The sequence below is a fragment of the Pleurodeles waltl genome, chromosome 8 (assembly GCF_031143425.1).
Source record: "Pleurodeles waltl isolate 20211129_DDA chromosome 8, aPleWal1.hap1.20221129, whole genome shotgun sequence".
NCBI classification, from domain to species: domain Eukaryota; kingdom Metazoa; phylum Chordata; class Amphibia; order Caudata; family Salamandridae; genus Pleurodeles; species Pleurodeles waltl.
Genome location: NC_090447.1, coordinates 479,544,646 through 479,560,875, shown reverse-complemented (window position 1 = coordinate 479,560,875; position 16,230 = coordinate 479,544,646).

The following is a 16,230-nucleotide window of genomic DNA, read 5'->3' as shown; positions in this document are numbered from 1 at the left end:
CAAGCGTGATCAAGATAGCAAATGGTGGACATCACTCAGCGACGCTGTGCGCGAGAGAAATTATAGTCTGTTCTGGTCCCTGGCAGCGCGAGGCCCCGAAACCAGTGGTTTGGACATCACAACCAATATTGCCCCAAGAGACTGGATAGCCCACTTTAGTAGTCTGTACTCCCCTGATCATGATAGCCCCACCTCTGTTTGTACGGGCCCCCTCCTATTTCACTCGTTAGCACCAACCACCGCAGCACCCCTGTTGTTCTCCCAAAGTGATATAACTTACTCTCTAAGCACTCTAAAACGCGGCAGGGCCCCTGGTTCAGACTGCGTCCCAGCAGACCTATTCTCAACAGACCTAGCATCCTGGTCAAGATATCTCACCATTCTAGCTAACGCAATAGCATCTGGGGCGCCAATTCCCGACTCTTGGAAAGCGGCCATTGTTATTCCAATCTTTAAAAAGGGCGACAGATCTCTTCCCTGTAACTATAGACCCATTAGTCTAATTGACTGTGTCCAAAAAGTCTTCTGCCACTGCCTCCTAGGGAAGATAGAAGAATGGATAATTGACCACGATATCCTTAGCCCCCTCCAAGCCAGTTTCCGAAAGAAGATTTCCACCACTGATCAAGCCCTCAGATTCCTATTATTATATTGGAAAACAGTGTTCATCGGTAAAGGCAGCCTTTATGTAGCTTTCGTGGATCTCAAATCTGCTTTTGACCTAGTACCTCGCAACAAACTGTGGGTCACTCTCTCTCGGATGGGAATCCCGGAACACATCCTTGCCATTTTGATACGACTCCACGAGGACAACTACGCACAAGTCAGGTGGGGCAACAAGGGCCAACTTACCGATAGAATCCACGTCTCTAGGGGTGTGCGGCAAGGTTGCGTACTTGCCCCGACCCTCTTTTCCCTGTACATCAACGAAATTGTCCCCTCCCTCCTCAGACTGCAGGCTGACGCACCTTCACTTGGCACACAAAAAATCACAGTCTTACTCTTTGCCGATGACACTCTCTTGATATCTAAGACCCCTAGTGGTCTAAGGAAACTCCTTGCGTGCTTCGAGCATTTCTGTTCATCCCAGGGACTCGAAATCAACGCAACGAAAACCAAACTAATGACCCTTAATCCCCACAGATCTTTCAAAGGGAAATTTACTCTAGAGGGCTCCTCACTCGAGAAGGTGGGCATTTTCAGCTACCTGGGCATAACACTCACTGACAACATGTCCTGGAAGCCACACATAGGAAAACAAGCCCTTAAATTAAGACAAACAACTGGGGCTCTACTAAAAAACTTCCACCTCTCACACACAAAACCAATTCGCCCAGCATTACAATTATACGAAGCCCAGGCAGTTTCCTCAGCGCTCTACGGGGCTGAACTTTGGGGTTATACCAAAACCCAAGACCTAACCACCGCTGAAAACAACTTCTTAAGAAACCTTGTGTCCCTTCCGCTAAGCACCCCACTGTTCCCTCTTTTCAAGGACCTCGGCATCAAACGCATTGGTCACAAAGCCCGCCTGCGACCTCTGCTGTACTGGCGGCGTCTCTGGACCACTCCGGAACTTGTCATCTTCACCGAAGCTCTACAGGTCATCCTAAAAGCCGACCACCTGCACAGAATCCCCTGGCTACGATCCATCAAGGATTTACTCCACTCTATCGGGCTCGATGATCTCTGGAACTCACCAGCCACGTCAGTCTTTCCCTCGAAAAGCGAACTAAAGAAACTTTACTGGCAAAGGGCCAACAACGAAGACACTCGGGCTGCACTCCACACTACATTATCTTGTGACTTTGCCAACCTAAAAGAGTCATGCAAGTACGAAACTTTTTGGGACCTAATCACGGCCCCAAGGGAAAGGAAACTGTACTTCCAGCTCCGCATTGGAACACTCCCATTAAGACTTTTCACCAGCAGCTGGTCACACAACGAATCCACCGCATGCCCTGCTTGCAAAGCCCCCGTGGAGAATCTCCCTCACCTCCTTTTTGCATGCCCCGCGTATACTGCCCCCCGTAGGAAATGGCTGGCCCCGGCATGCAGACTACTGGGAGCACGCTGCTCTGCGCTAGCTCTGCGAATCCTTAGATCAGACACCAGACCAACGCTAGTGATCGCTATCGCCAAATTCCTCGGAGCTAGTTGGCTTATTAGAGGGAAAACTCTCCTGGACAAAGACTCCAAATAAGACTGTCCCAACATCCTGCAGAGTGCATTTCACTTCATTTCATTTTTTCTAATTTCATTCCATTTTATTCTATCTCATTTTTATTCCATTTCAATTTTTATTTATATTTCATTCCCTTTTATCACCATATTTACCTGCAATTTTATTTTATCATGTGCATTTATTTGTATTTATTACTGCTCGCGCTTTTTTGGCTCCTGTAGCCGCAATAAAGCTTCTTTGAATTGAATTGAAAAAGAATTTCCTCCCTGTGAAGAACCTTCACCAGATGAGCTGGCAGCAGACACTGCTGAGCTTTTGGGTGGAGGGGGGCCTGCCAGGGAAGAGCTGAGGGTGGCACAGCAAACCTGTCCTACATTAGAGAGTCTCAGACAGCAAGCTGTCAAGCAGCAAAATGGGGATGTCAGTGACTCACATAGAGTTTACTGGGAGGACAACCTCTTGTACACCGAGGCAAGGGACCCAAAACCTGGAGCAGCCAGGAGATTGGTCATTCCCCTACAGTACTGAGAGTACCTCCTAACTCTTGCACATGACATTCCTTTGGCTGGGCATTTGGGCCAGATCAAAACATGGGAAAGGCTTGTCCCCCTGTTTCACTGGCCTAGGATGTCAGAGGACACTAAAGATGTTTGGTTTGCAAGTCTTGTGTGACCTGCCAAGCCAGTGACAAGACTGGTGGCACTCCAAAGGCTCCCATTATTCCACTGCCTGTGGTTGGTATGCCCTTTGAAAGAGTAGGGGTTGACATAGTTGGCCCCCTTGACCCTCCTACTGCTTCAGGCAATAGGTTTATCTTGGTAGTTGTGGACCATGCCACAAGATATCCTGAAGCAATTCCTCTAAGGACCACTACAGCTCCTGCAGTGGCAAAGGCCCTCCTGGGAATCTTTTCCAGGGTGGGTTTCCCTAAAGAGGTTGTATCAGACAGGGGTAGCAACTTCATGTCTGCATACTTGAAAGCAATGTGGAAGGAATGTGGTGTAACCTACAAATTCACCACTCCTTTTTATCCACAGACTAATGGACTGGTAGAGAGGTTTAATAAAACTCTCAAAGGTATGGTAATGGGACTCCCTGAAAAACTCAGGAGGAGATGGGATGTCCTGTTACCTTGCCTCTTTTTTGCTTACAGGGAGGTACCCCAGAAAGTGGTGGGCTTCAGCCCCTTTGAACTCCTCTTTGGACACCCTGTTAGAGGTCTACTAACACTTGTGAAGGAGGGTTGGGAACAACCTTTAAAAGCTCCCAAACAGGACATAGTGATGGCCTAAGATCCAGAATGGCTTAGTACATAAAAAAGGCCAGTAAAAACCTTCAGGCCATCCAAGAGCTCCAGAAGCAATGGCATGACCAGAAGGCTGTTCTGATCCAGTACCAACCAGGACAGAAGGTGTGGGTATTGGAGCCCATGGCCCCAAGAGCACTCCAAGACAAATGGAGTGGACCCCATCTCATTGTTGAGAAGAAGAGTGAGGTTACCTATCTGGTAGACCTGGGCACTGCCAGGAGTCCCCTTAGGGTGATTCATGTCAACTGCCTAAAACCCTACTATGACAGTGCTGATCTCACCCTGCTCATGGCAACAGATGAGGGACAGGAAGAAGAGAGTGACCCTCTACCTGATCTCTTTTCCACCACTGAATCTGATGCTTTAGTGGATTGAGTAGTTTTGGCAGATTGTCTGACTGCAGAACAGAAAGACAACTGCATAAATCTCCTTGGACAGTTTTCTGACCTCTTTTCAATTGTGCCAGGAACAACTTCCTGGTGTGAACGCACGATTGATACTGGAGACAGCTTGCCTGTCAAAAGTAAAATCTATAGGCAGCCTGACCATGTCAGGGACTGCATAAAACAAGAGGTGCAGAAAATGCTTGATCTAGGAGTGGTTGAACCTTCTGAAAGCCCATGGGCGAGTCCTGTGGTGCTTGTACTAAAGCCTCACTCAAAAGATGGAAAAAGGGAGATGAGGTTTTGTGTAGACTACAGAGGTCTCAATCAGGTAACAAAACTGATGGATGCTCACCCTATACAGAGGGCAGATGAGCTCATTGATACACTGGCATCAGCCAAGTATCTTAGCACCTTTGATGTGACTGCAGGGTATTGGCAGATCAAATTGGCTGAGGATTCTAAACCTAAGACTGCATTTTCAACTATAGGAGGGCACTACCAATTTACAGTGATGCCCTTTGGTCTGAAAAATGCACCTGCCACTTTTCAGAGGTTGGTGAACACAGTCCTGCAAGGGTTGGAGGCTTTTAGTGCAGCATTTCTAGATGATATAGCTGTCTTTAGCTCCACCTGGGATGAGCACCTGGTCCACCTTTGGAAAGTTTTGGAGGCCCTGCAAAATGCAGGCCTCGCTATCAAGGCCTCAAAGTGCCAGATAGGCAGGGAAAGGTGGTTTATCTGGGACACCTGGTAAGTGGAGAACAGATTGCACCACTTCAGGGGAAAATCCAGACAATCATGGATTGGGTTCCCCCTACAACTCAGACCCAGGTGAGAGCCTCCTTAGGCCTCACAGGGTATTACAGGAGATTCGTTAAAAACTATGGCTCCACAGCAGCCCCTCTTAATGATCTCACTAGTAAGAAGATGCCTAAAAAGGTATTATGGGCAGCCAGCTGTCAGAAAGCTTTTGAGGAGCTCAAACAGGCCATGTGCTATGCACCTGTCCTAAAAAGCCCATGTTACTCCAAGAAATTAATTGTTCAAACTGATGCATGTGAATTAGGGGTGGGGCAGTCTTATCACAACTGAATTCTGAGGGTCAGGATCAAGCAGTTGCTTTTATCAGCAGAAGGTTGACCCCTAGAGAAAAGCGTGGGTCTGCCATAGAGAGGGAGGCCTTTGCTGTGGTCTCTGCACTGAAAAAGTGGAAGCCTTACCTGTTTGGCACTCACTTTATTGTTCAGACAGACCACAAACCTCTACTTTGGCTAAAACAAATGAAAGGTGAAAGTGCTAAATTGTAGAGGTGGTCCATATCTCTACAGGGAATGGACTAGACAGTGGAACATAGACCTGGGAGTACCCACTCCAATGCAGATGGACTCTCCAGATATTTCCATTTAGACAATGAGTACTCATCAGGTCATGGCTAGTCTTATTGTCCTTGGTTTGGGGGGGGGGTTGTGTAGGAAAGTACCATCTTGCCTGGCATGTTACCCTCCTTTTTCACTGTATATGTGTTGTTTTAGTCTGTGTGTCACTGGGACCCTGCCAGGCAGGGCCCCAGTGCTCATAAGTATGTGCCCTGTATGTGTTCCCTGTGTGATGCCTAACTGTCTCACTGAGGCTCTGCTAACCAGAACCTCAGTGGTTATGCTCTCTCTGATTTCCAAATTTGTCACTAACAGGCTAGTGACTAAATTTACCAATTCACATTGGCATACCGGTACACCCATATAATTCCCTAGCATATGGTACTGAGGTACCCAGGGTATTGGGGTTCCAGGAGATCCCTATGGGCTGCAGCATTTCTTTTGCCACCCTCAGGGAGTTCTGACAATTCTGACTTAGGCCTGGCACTGCAGCCTGAGTGAAATAACGTCCACGTTTTTTCACAGCCATTTACCACTGCACTTAAGTAACTTATAAGTCACCTATATGTCTAACCTTCACCTGGTGAAGGTTGGGTGCAAAGTTACTCAGTGTGTGGGCACCCTGGCACTAGCCAAGGTGCCCCCACATCGTTCAGGGCAAATTCCCCGGACTTTGTGAGTGCGGGGACACCATTACATGCGTGCACTACACATAGGTCACTACCTATGTGTAGCGTCACAATGGTAACTCCGAACATTGGTATGTAACATGTCTAAGATCATGGAATTGTCACCCCAATACCATTCTGGTATTGGGGGAACAATTCCATTATCCCCCCGGGTCTCTAGCACAGTACCCGGGTACTGCCAAACTGCCTTTCCGGGGTCTCCACTGCAGCTGCTGCTGTTGCCAACCCCTCAGACAGGTTTCTGCCCTCCTGGGGTCCAGGCAGCCCTGGCCCAGGAAGGCAGAACAAAGGATTTCCTCTGAGAGAGGGTGTTACGCCTTCTCCCTTTGGAAATAGGTGTGAAGGCTGGGGAGGAGTAGCCTCCCCCAGCCTCTGGAAATGCTTTGATGGGCACAGATGGTGCCCATCTCTGCATAAGCCAGTCTACACCAGTTCAGGGATCCCCCAGCCCTGCTCTGGCGTGAAACTGGACAAAGGAAAGGGGAGTGACCACCCCCCTGACCTGCACCTCCCAGGGGAGGTGCCCAGAGCTCCTCCAGTGTGTCCCAGACCTCTGCCATCTTGGAAACAGTGGTGTTTGTGGCACACTGGACTGCTCTGAGTGGCCAGTGCCAGCAGGTGACGTCAGAGGCTCCTTCTGATAGGCTCTTACCTCTCTTGGTAGCCAATCCTCCTTCCTTGGTAGCCAAACCTCCTTTTCTGGCTATTTAGGGTCTCTGCTTTGGGAAATTCTTCAGATAACGAATGCAAGATCTCATCAGAGTTCCTCTGCATCTCCCTCTTCACCTTCTACCAAAGGATCAACCGCTGACTGCTCAGGATGCCTGCAAAACCGCAACAAAGTAGCAAGAGGACTACTAGCAACATTGTAGCGCCTCATCCTGCCAGCTTTCTCAACTGTTTCCAGGTGGTACATGCTCTGGGGGTAGCCTGCCTTCACCCTGCACCAGAAGCTCCAAAGAAATCTCCTGTGGGTCGCCTGAATCTTCCCCCTGCTAACGCAGGCACCAAAAGACTGCATCACTGGTCCTCTGGGACCCCTCTCATCCTGACGAGCATGGTCCCTGGAACTCAGAAACTCTGTCCAAGTGACTCCCACAGTCCAGTGACTCTTCAGTCCAAGTTTGGTGGAGGTAAGTCCTTGCCTCCCCACTCTAGACTGCATTGCTGGGTACCACATGATTTGCAGCTGCTCCAACTCCTGTGCACTCTTCCAGGATTTCCTTCATGCACAGCCAAGCCTGGGTCCCCAGCACTCCTTCCTACAGTGCACAACCTTCTGAGTTGTCCTCCGGCATCGAGGGACTCCCTTTTGTGACTTCGCATGGACTCCGGTTCACTTTCCTTCAAAGTGCCTGTTTAGGTACTTTTGTGGGTGCTGCCTGCTTTTCTGAGGGCTCCCTGAGTTGCTGGGCACCCCCTCTGTCTCCTCCTCCAACTGGCAACATCCTGGTCCCTCCTGCGCTACAACAGCACCCAAAAACCTCTACCACAACCCTTGCAGCTAGCAAGGCTTGTTTGCAGTCTTTCTGCATGGGAACACTTCTGCAAGCTTCATCCTGACGTGGGACATCCATTCTCCAAAGGAGAAGTTCCTAGTCCTCTTCTTTCTTGCAGAACTCCAAGCTTCTTCCAACCAGTGGCAGCTTCTTTGCATCCTCAGCTGGCATTTCCTGGGCTCCTGCCCACTCTCAACACTGTCGCGACTATTGGACTTGGTCCCCTTGTCTTACAGGTACTCAGGTCCGGAAATCCACTGTTGTTGCATTGCTGGTGTTTGTTCTTCCTGCAGAATCCCCCTATCACGGCTTCTGTGCTCTCTGGGGGTAGTAGGTGCAATTTACACCTACCTTTCAGGGTCTTGGGGTGGGCTATTTTTCTAACCCTCACTGTTTTCTTACAGTCCCAGCAACCCTCTACAAGCTCACATAGGTTTGGGGTCCATTTGTGGTTCGCATTCCACTTTTGGAGTACATGGTTTATGTTGCCCCTATACCTATGTGCTCCTATTGCAATCTATTGTAATTCTACACTGTTTGCATTACTTTTCTTGCTATTACTTACCTAATTTTGGTTTGTGTACATACATCTTGTGTATATAACTTATCCTCATACTGAGGGTACTCACTGAGATACTTTTGGCATATTGTCATAAAAATAAAGTACCTTTATTTTTAGTAACTCTGTGTACTGTGTTTTCTTATGATATTGTGCATATGACACCAGTGGTATAGTAGGAGCTTTACATGTCTCCTAGTTCAGCCTAAGCTGCTTTGCCATAGCTACCTTCTATCAGCCTAAGCTGCTAGAAACACCTCTTCTACACTAATAAGGGGTAACTGGACCTGGCACAGGGTGTAAGTACCTCTGGTACCCACTACAAGCCAGGCCAGCCTCCTACAGTAAGGTGGTGGTCTCCATGCTGGAGTGTGATCTGAATCAGAAATGGTGGTCATACAGGGAAGGGTTTGCAATCATGTGATCTTGTAGTTCAGTGCAGGCCACTTTTTCAATGATCTTGCTGATGAAGAGTAGGTGTCTTATGGACTGGTAATTGCCGAGGTCATCAAGGTCTAATGTTGGTTTGTTTAGGAGTGGGAGAATCTGACCCGTCTTGAGAGCTTCTGGGAAGATGCCTTGAGTGAGTGATCTGTTGATAATGGTGAGTAGGAGTGAGAGAGATTCCAAAGAAATAGCTTTGAGAAATGACAAGACTAAGGCACTATCTTCATAGGAAATGGCTTAGAAATAGTTAAAATTGGGAACCTAGGAATTGAGTATCTTTTCCACCACTAATCTCATGGCACATTTGGAGGGAGAAGCCTTGCCAGCACTTTATGAGTTTTCTCCACCACAAAGCATCTGCAGAGTCTCTGCAGCATCACATTTTTCCAAGGCCAGTTTTCCAGACTGATGGATCCCTCAACTGACTTGGGATTGCCCACAACTCTGACTTTGTTGCATTGGGGCCTCCCTTCTAAGTCTTCAGATTTTTACTTTAGACCTCAGGCTATGAGTTCCTTCAGTGCTCATAAAATATGCCAGTCTCCAGATGTTTCTCACCTAGGAGTTCTTCATTATGTTTGATTATGACCATTAACTTCCAACAATGATCTTGTAGCAGGATGAGGTCCACCGCCACTGTGTTTGTTCACCACTTCATCTTTTGTTTTCTAATATCAGCTAGAAGCATATCAAGCTTGTCTACTGCTAAGTTATTCAGAGGCACATCCCCCCGGAGTCCACCATTAATCAGGTAGGGTGTTGCTCCATTGTCAATGACTGGGGCTTTAATGTTGGGTCACAGGTTCCTGTTGCCTTTGATTTACCTATGTTTAATCTTTGCTGGGGGTACTTTCTTGTGACTCCTTAATACTTAGCCTCAGCAGCAGTGCAGTGGAGCACGATAGCACATTTCGGAGTTCCCAGATACCTTAAACCCTTTTTTACCCCAACACCTCCTCTAAGTACTCCTTATCACACTTTTTCAGCCAATCACTCAGCTCAATGTCCAAATGGATTCCCTAATCTAGCTAACAACGGGTGGAGTCTGTCTCATGAGCTTCCACCTCAAGTTCTCACAGTAGGTTAGCTCTCCCCATCTGCAGCTTTCTGTGTTCCTGGCTAATTAGACATCCACACTAGCTTCTTATGTTTTCTTTTTGCAGATCTGTGTGGAGTGTGGCAGTTGGGCCATTGCCCCAGTGATCCCCTGAGCTGCTTTCCTCTTCTGAGAAGGGACTTTCCTGCAACCCTCTCTGAACCAGCATGTGTGTTAGTGCTCATCAACTGACATATGAAGCAAAGCAACTGTGATCTCTGGGCCAGGATAGGGATCAGCACCACACTTTCACTCAGTTCCTCTTAGCACCTTCAATGAAGACCAAGTTACGACACTTCACTTTTCTAAGTGCTTTCTTTGCTCCACTACCATCCTGCTTTGTCTGGGTGAGCCCTTAATCATTTCATATTCACTGTCCTCTTACTTGAGTGCGCTTCCTCCCACATCCAAATCTGCACTTCACAGTAAGAGGGATGTATTAGTGCTCTGTTTTCTATGCTCGAAGTTGCCTTGTCCACAGGATGCCTTTGATTTCAGGCAAAGAGAAAGGACTTTCTTCATCAAGTACTGATGCCATGCAGAGTTGGTGAAGTCATCCACCAAAAGCAAATTACAATAGATAGTCAAGAAGAAGCTTTGCAATATAGGGCTCCAAGACCCAGGTGTGGGCATTAAAAGAGGTCTAGGCCTAGATAAGGACCATCTAAAATTATGAAGGTATTTTCATGGAATAATTTGGGAACCCCCAAAATAAATCTGGCCATTAGATTCCGATGTGTCTGCAGAATTGATGCAGGGTAAATACAAGTAAATAAAGTACCTGAGATGATAGCCAATGGTGCATTATATAGTCAAATGTTTTTCCTTTAATGTAAAGAGAGAAAAGATTTTTTGGTGTAGATGCAAATGGCAGGAGTATAAAAACTGAAAAACTCTGCAAAGCAGACTAAGAGTGCTGTCATTTGTAATAACCACATTTGTGACTACCTTCCAAGGCTTTGAACACTAAGGGGGTCATTTTGACCCTGGCGGTCCGAGACCGCCAGGGCTAAAAGGACGGAAGCACCGCCAACAGGCTGGCGGTGCTTACAGCCCTATCACGACCGCGACGGAAGCGCCGCGGTCGCACCGCCGGGGCCGGCGGTTTCCTACCGTTTTAGCCCCGGCGGTGATAATCCGCCAGGGCAGCGCTGCAAGCAGCGCTGCCCTGGGGATTATGACACCTCTACCGCCAGCCTGTGTCTGGCGGTTTGCACTGCCAGGAAGAGGCTGGCGGTAAGGGGTGTCCTGGGGCCCCTGGGGGCCCCTGCACTGCCCATGCCACTGGCATGGGCAGTGCAGGGGCCCCCTAACAGGGCCCCGGCCAGCTTTTCACTGTCTGAATAGCAGATAGTGAAAAGCGCGACGGGTGCAACTGCACGCATCGCACGGCCGCAACACCGCCGGCTCCATTAGGAGCCGGCTCCTATGATGCGGCCTCATCCCCACCGGCCCAGCAGGAATGTCATAATGGGGGCCGCGTGAGTGCGGCCGCATTGGCGACCGCGCAGCGGTTACTGCCCGCCAAGGTCATAATGACCCCCTAAGTTATCTGTGTGGGTAAAAAAAACTCATGTGGATAAGGAAGGGACCAAAGCAACTACAATTTTGGTTTGTTCTCATCAGAAATTAACTGGAGTAAGAGCCACTCATCTACTCCTCATCCTGACTCACACATAAATGGAAACGAGCAGATCAAAATAGTATCTGGACCCATCTGATTAAATGCAGGAGGCTGATATTTGAGCAAATTACAGCAGCCCTATTTAGATTTGCTGGGAAACTAGGCAAGATACCACTTGATGTTATGCTGAATATTTACCTCACCCAACATCTTTTAATGGTTACTCAAGGTGTTGGTGTATGGGGTTACTGCGTGTCCACTAATTTACAAGTTACATAAAATACTTTTCTAAGGAAGCTTCTTATACCCCAAATATTCTCTGTCATACTCAATTGGGGCTGCTTCCGCTAGAAGATTTTGTCACATTAGCCCGTCTTTTGGTGTGGAGAACAATTTCAGTCAATCAGACTATAATCTATGACTATAAGGGGCAGATTTAAGAAAAGTGGTGCTGCACCTAGTGCAGTACCACTTTCCTTGTGTCCTTTAGAGCCCACCTACCTCCACCATTCGTGAGCCATATTTACATATGGTGCACAGGTCGCAGGGTACGGTCCAATAGCGTCATTTTTTTAACACTATTGATGTACTCTGCAGGAGTACCACCAAACGTTCGGTGCTACTCATGTAGAGTACATAGGGGCCCATTATAGATATACCATAGCTATACCATTATCTGTAATGGGCACCTCTGCAGGAGTAGCACCCAAAATTTGGTGCTACTCCAGCAGAGTACATCAATAGCGTAAAAAAGTTATGTTATTGCCCCCTACCCTGCATGCATTTCCCCACTTTGTAAATATGGCTGAGAGAAAATGCCACTTTAGCACAGCCTTAGTGTAAAAAAATGTTGCTAAGGCGGCGCTAGGGGCTCTTAAAAATGCCCCTAAGTCTTTTGATCTGACCTCTAGATTTACATGGCTGGGCTATGTTAATGAACAATTGCCCTGCTAGGGAGAGAGTACTCTTGTTTCAATCCTTCATTAGTGTTTAACATTTCTAAAAAACAACTAAATAAAGATTTTGTTTTTTACTATGAGAGCTCAGACAAGAGGAGATGAAGAAACAAGGAAACAAAGAATGGCTGGATATCTTCCTCTGGTTACAACCACTGCCATGGAACCTTATCTACTGTTTCCCTTGTCTCACACAAAGGCCCATATTTATACTCCCTATGCACCAGATTAATGTATTTTTTTTTACGCTAATCTGGCGCAAACTTAACACCATATTTATACTTTGACGCTAGACCTGTCTAATGTCAAAATATCCTAGAGTGCGCCATTTTCTGGATGCGTGAAACTGCCTTGCATCAATGAGATGCAAGGTAGGCGTCCTCGTCCAAAAAATGACTTAAACATCCGTGTGCCATATTTATCGAACCAGGAAAAAATGGCGCACGTCTGGTAGGCAGAGCCGGAAAATGACGCAAATCCCAATTTGCGCCAAATTTTAGCGCCTGGGTCAGGACAGGAGTTAAAATGGGGCAAACACACCACTACTTAAGGAAAACTCACACAAGCAACATCATTGCTCAAAAAGGAAGACATGGAGGTGATACTCATGCAGCATGGTCGAAGACGCAGAGCACAGGACCAACAGCAGCAGCTACCACCACACCAACATGGACCCCAAAGGCAAAGCAGAAGTCAGGAGAGGATATTCAGGACCAGGACAACCCTTCAGGGCCTCAGGGAACATGACATCATCCAGAGGTACAGACTAAACCAGCAAGCCATTCAGCAGCTGCTGCACCACATTGAGCCACAGTTGGCAGCCAGCTTGCAGACACCCCACATCATTCCACCGGAGACCAGCTGCTAGCTGTCCTGCACATGTTCGCAAGTGGCTCTTTTCAAACCACTGGTGCCCTGGTTGCCGGGATCTCACAGCCCTCATTCTCTGCCTTCCTTCCCAAGGTACTTGATGCCATCATCTCCCTCACAACCCGCCCTATCAGCTTCCCCAACACACAGCAGAAGCAGCAGGAGACCAAACAGGGGTTTTATCAAATGAATGGCTTCCCGCATGTGTTTGATGCCATTGACTGCACACATGTCCGGATTGTGCCACCTGCTGCCACTGAGCACCTATACCGCAACAGGAAGCACACACTCCATTAATGTGCAGGCCATTGTGGATCACCGTGGATTGTTCAACAACATCATGGCAAAGTTTCCTGGGAGTGTACCTGATTCATTCATCGTCAGCGACAGCACCATCAATCGTCACTTCCAGGATGACGATATGGCAATGGCCTACTTGTTGGTAAGTACAGAAACCTAGTAATTTACACACAGCACAGCAACCCTGTAGGACACCCAACACATATACCACTACATTGACACGTGGCCAGGAAGACACTGAGGTGTGACACTGGTAGTCATGCTTGATATCCTGACCCAATGGGATACACATCTATGGACAAATGACAGATGCAAATAACAATAAATGCCACTCTAGAGCCACACAGGACCAACTTAAAATCATACAGTGACAATGACATGGTCTTATCTGGCAGTACAACTTGGAAGATGAACCTTTCAATATCACATAAGGCTACAGTCAATCCCACACCCTTCCAAGCAATACGTCCTCTGTAAGGGGTGTGTAATGTGTTTTGCTGCAGGTCAAACACTATGAGACACATAGCATTATGATGCTGACTCTAATGAAGGTAACATGGAATTATTGAGGCAATACCAAAATCTCACAACACTCCTGGGGTGACATTGCCAGCTAGCAATAAGGAAGTGGACTGTGCTATGAAAACATGTAGATGTGACACTAATGCAAAGTTCACACTGCTACGCATACGGATTGAGACAATTCCCCATATACATAACTGGTATACAGGGAAATGGACCTTCCTACATTAAAACCTTCACCCCCACAACCAAGTTAGCCAGTTTACCTGGAGCAAGTTCAGTAGTGTAGGGGCACGTTTGCACATGAGCCAACTCGGAGAGGGAACAAAAATAGGTTTGCAAGAACTTGTCACACATGGGATAGTTGTGCATTGTAAATTGTGAATATTTCAGTGCTGCCAACTTATGGAGATGTGTTGTGCATTGTCACCTAGCCAAATCAAAGGGCCTCACTGTTGCATTTCACCTGCAATTACATATGTCGAATTGGATGGGATGTTCAGGCCATATAGTTCAACCATGTTACCACCACAGTGGAATCTATTGTGTGTGTGGAAGTATCATGTCACCTCCAGTGAAGGCACACGGACACTTCTTTCTCATTACATTACACATGGGAGATACACACTGAACAGCAAGTTTTTAAATATACCACAGCTATCATGTCAATCAGCCAAACACCAGTTTTGCTAGTCAAACAACCCAATGCAGAAAGCACATCACAGAGGCCTAGGATCCCACACAACACCACAAACACAGATGAGTCACAGACGAGACTAGATAAGAATGCCATACAAAGTGACAATCAAGGTGCAACCAACAACAAAATACTCACCCTCATTTTCTCTTTCAGCTGATCAGGGTTACGGGATCCAGCCATAGATCATGACCCCAATTGCCAACCCAAGCACAGCAACTGAGCGTGCCTATAATCAGGCACATTGTAGGATACGCACCATAGTTGAGTGGACTTTTGGCATCCTGAAGTCCAGATTCAGGTGCCTGGACATCACGGGAGGCAGCCTCCTATATTCCCCTGAAATGGTCTGCAAGATCATTTTGACCTGCGCCATCCTGCACAACATTTGTGTGAGGAGGAAAATTCCCCTCTATGAACCGGATCAACAAATCCCTGAAGAGGAGGAGGAGGAGGATGCTGTTCTGGAAAATGAGGGGAAACATCCAAACACAGCTGCAGGATTGCATCGCAGACAACAGATCGTACAAAACTTCTTTTATCTATAGTCACCATCACCACTTTGTTATCATATGGAATTAAATACCTCACTTCATCACTCCATCATGCTCTGGGTAATTATTTATGCATCACATGATCTCTAGGAATCATAATCAGAGTTTCTCCTCATGGAGCATTGCAGAAATACAAATTTGCATACTGCAAAAGCCACATCACATTTGATGGGTATGAATGTACAGCAAACATCACACACAGTGTTAATAACATATATCCTGTCTATTTCACATTTGAAGGGTAATATCAGAGGACCACAGCTATGAGACACATCCACGTTGCCAACATGGCCCATTGCAGCATATGACACCCAACTAAGACACCATCAATCATAAGGTAAAAAAGTGCATCAAACATGAGGCAGTGGATCTGCAATTGCATTGGTAACAGGAATGTATGACCAGACCCTTGACAGCAGTAAATGTGACATCAGCTATCTCTGCAAGGAGCATGTGTGACAAGAAGTGCATCAAACCTGAAAATGGATAGCACAAGTACCCCAGGTATGACAAGCATTGCTCACAAGACATGCCCCCCTCAGTCCATCCCAGGTAATAAGTCCTGCCACTGCCATGTTCTAAGTCTCTCCCCACCCTTCTCTAGGGGGTGCTGTAAATGACTATCTGTACCCTGAGAATCTTCATCTATACTCACCCATACTCCCATTCTGACCCTGTGTGCTTCTCTCTTCAGTATGGCATGCCATAATCATAGTCCATCAGTCTGCATGGACTTCAGGTCCGATAATGCACTGCCTGGTAGTCAATAAGACCTGTAATCAGCTGTCCATTGTTTCCCATGTGAAAGGTCCAGTTGGCCCTTTGAACTTGATTCTCAACTCCAGGACTTGTGAGAGACTGAAGCTGCAGACACCTGTGAGCACTTCCCTGAAGCCCAGCCATTTGAACCTGCCCTGCCCTTGCTGCTGCCTGGAACTGCTTAGAAGCTGCCATTTTCTGAATCTCCTTGTTGTGCATTGGTGTTCAAATCACTTGTGTACCAGAGCCCTTGGGGGATTGTGTAACAGTGCAGACCACAGCAGAAACAGTTTTTTGTTCCCACAGTGTTGTTCATGCTTGTCCCAGCTAGAGTCTGCTCACTGTGTATTTGCCTTTTTCATGTTTGTTCCTGACAGAGCCTGCATCCTGTTAGCCAGACTG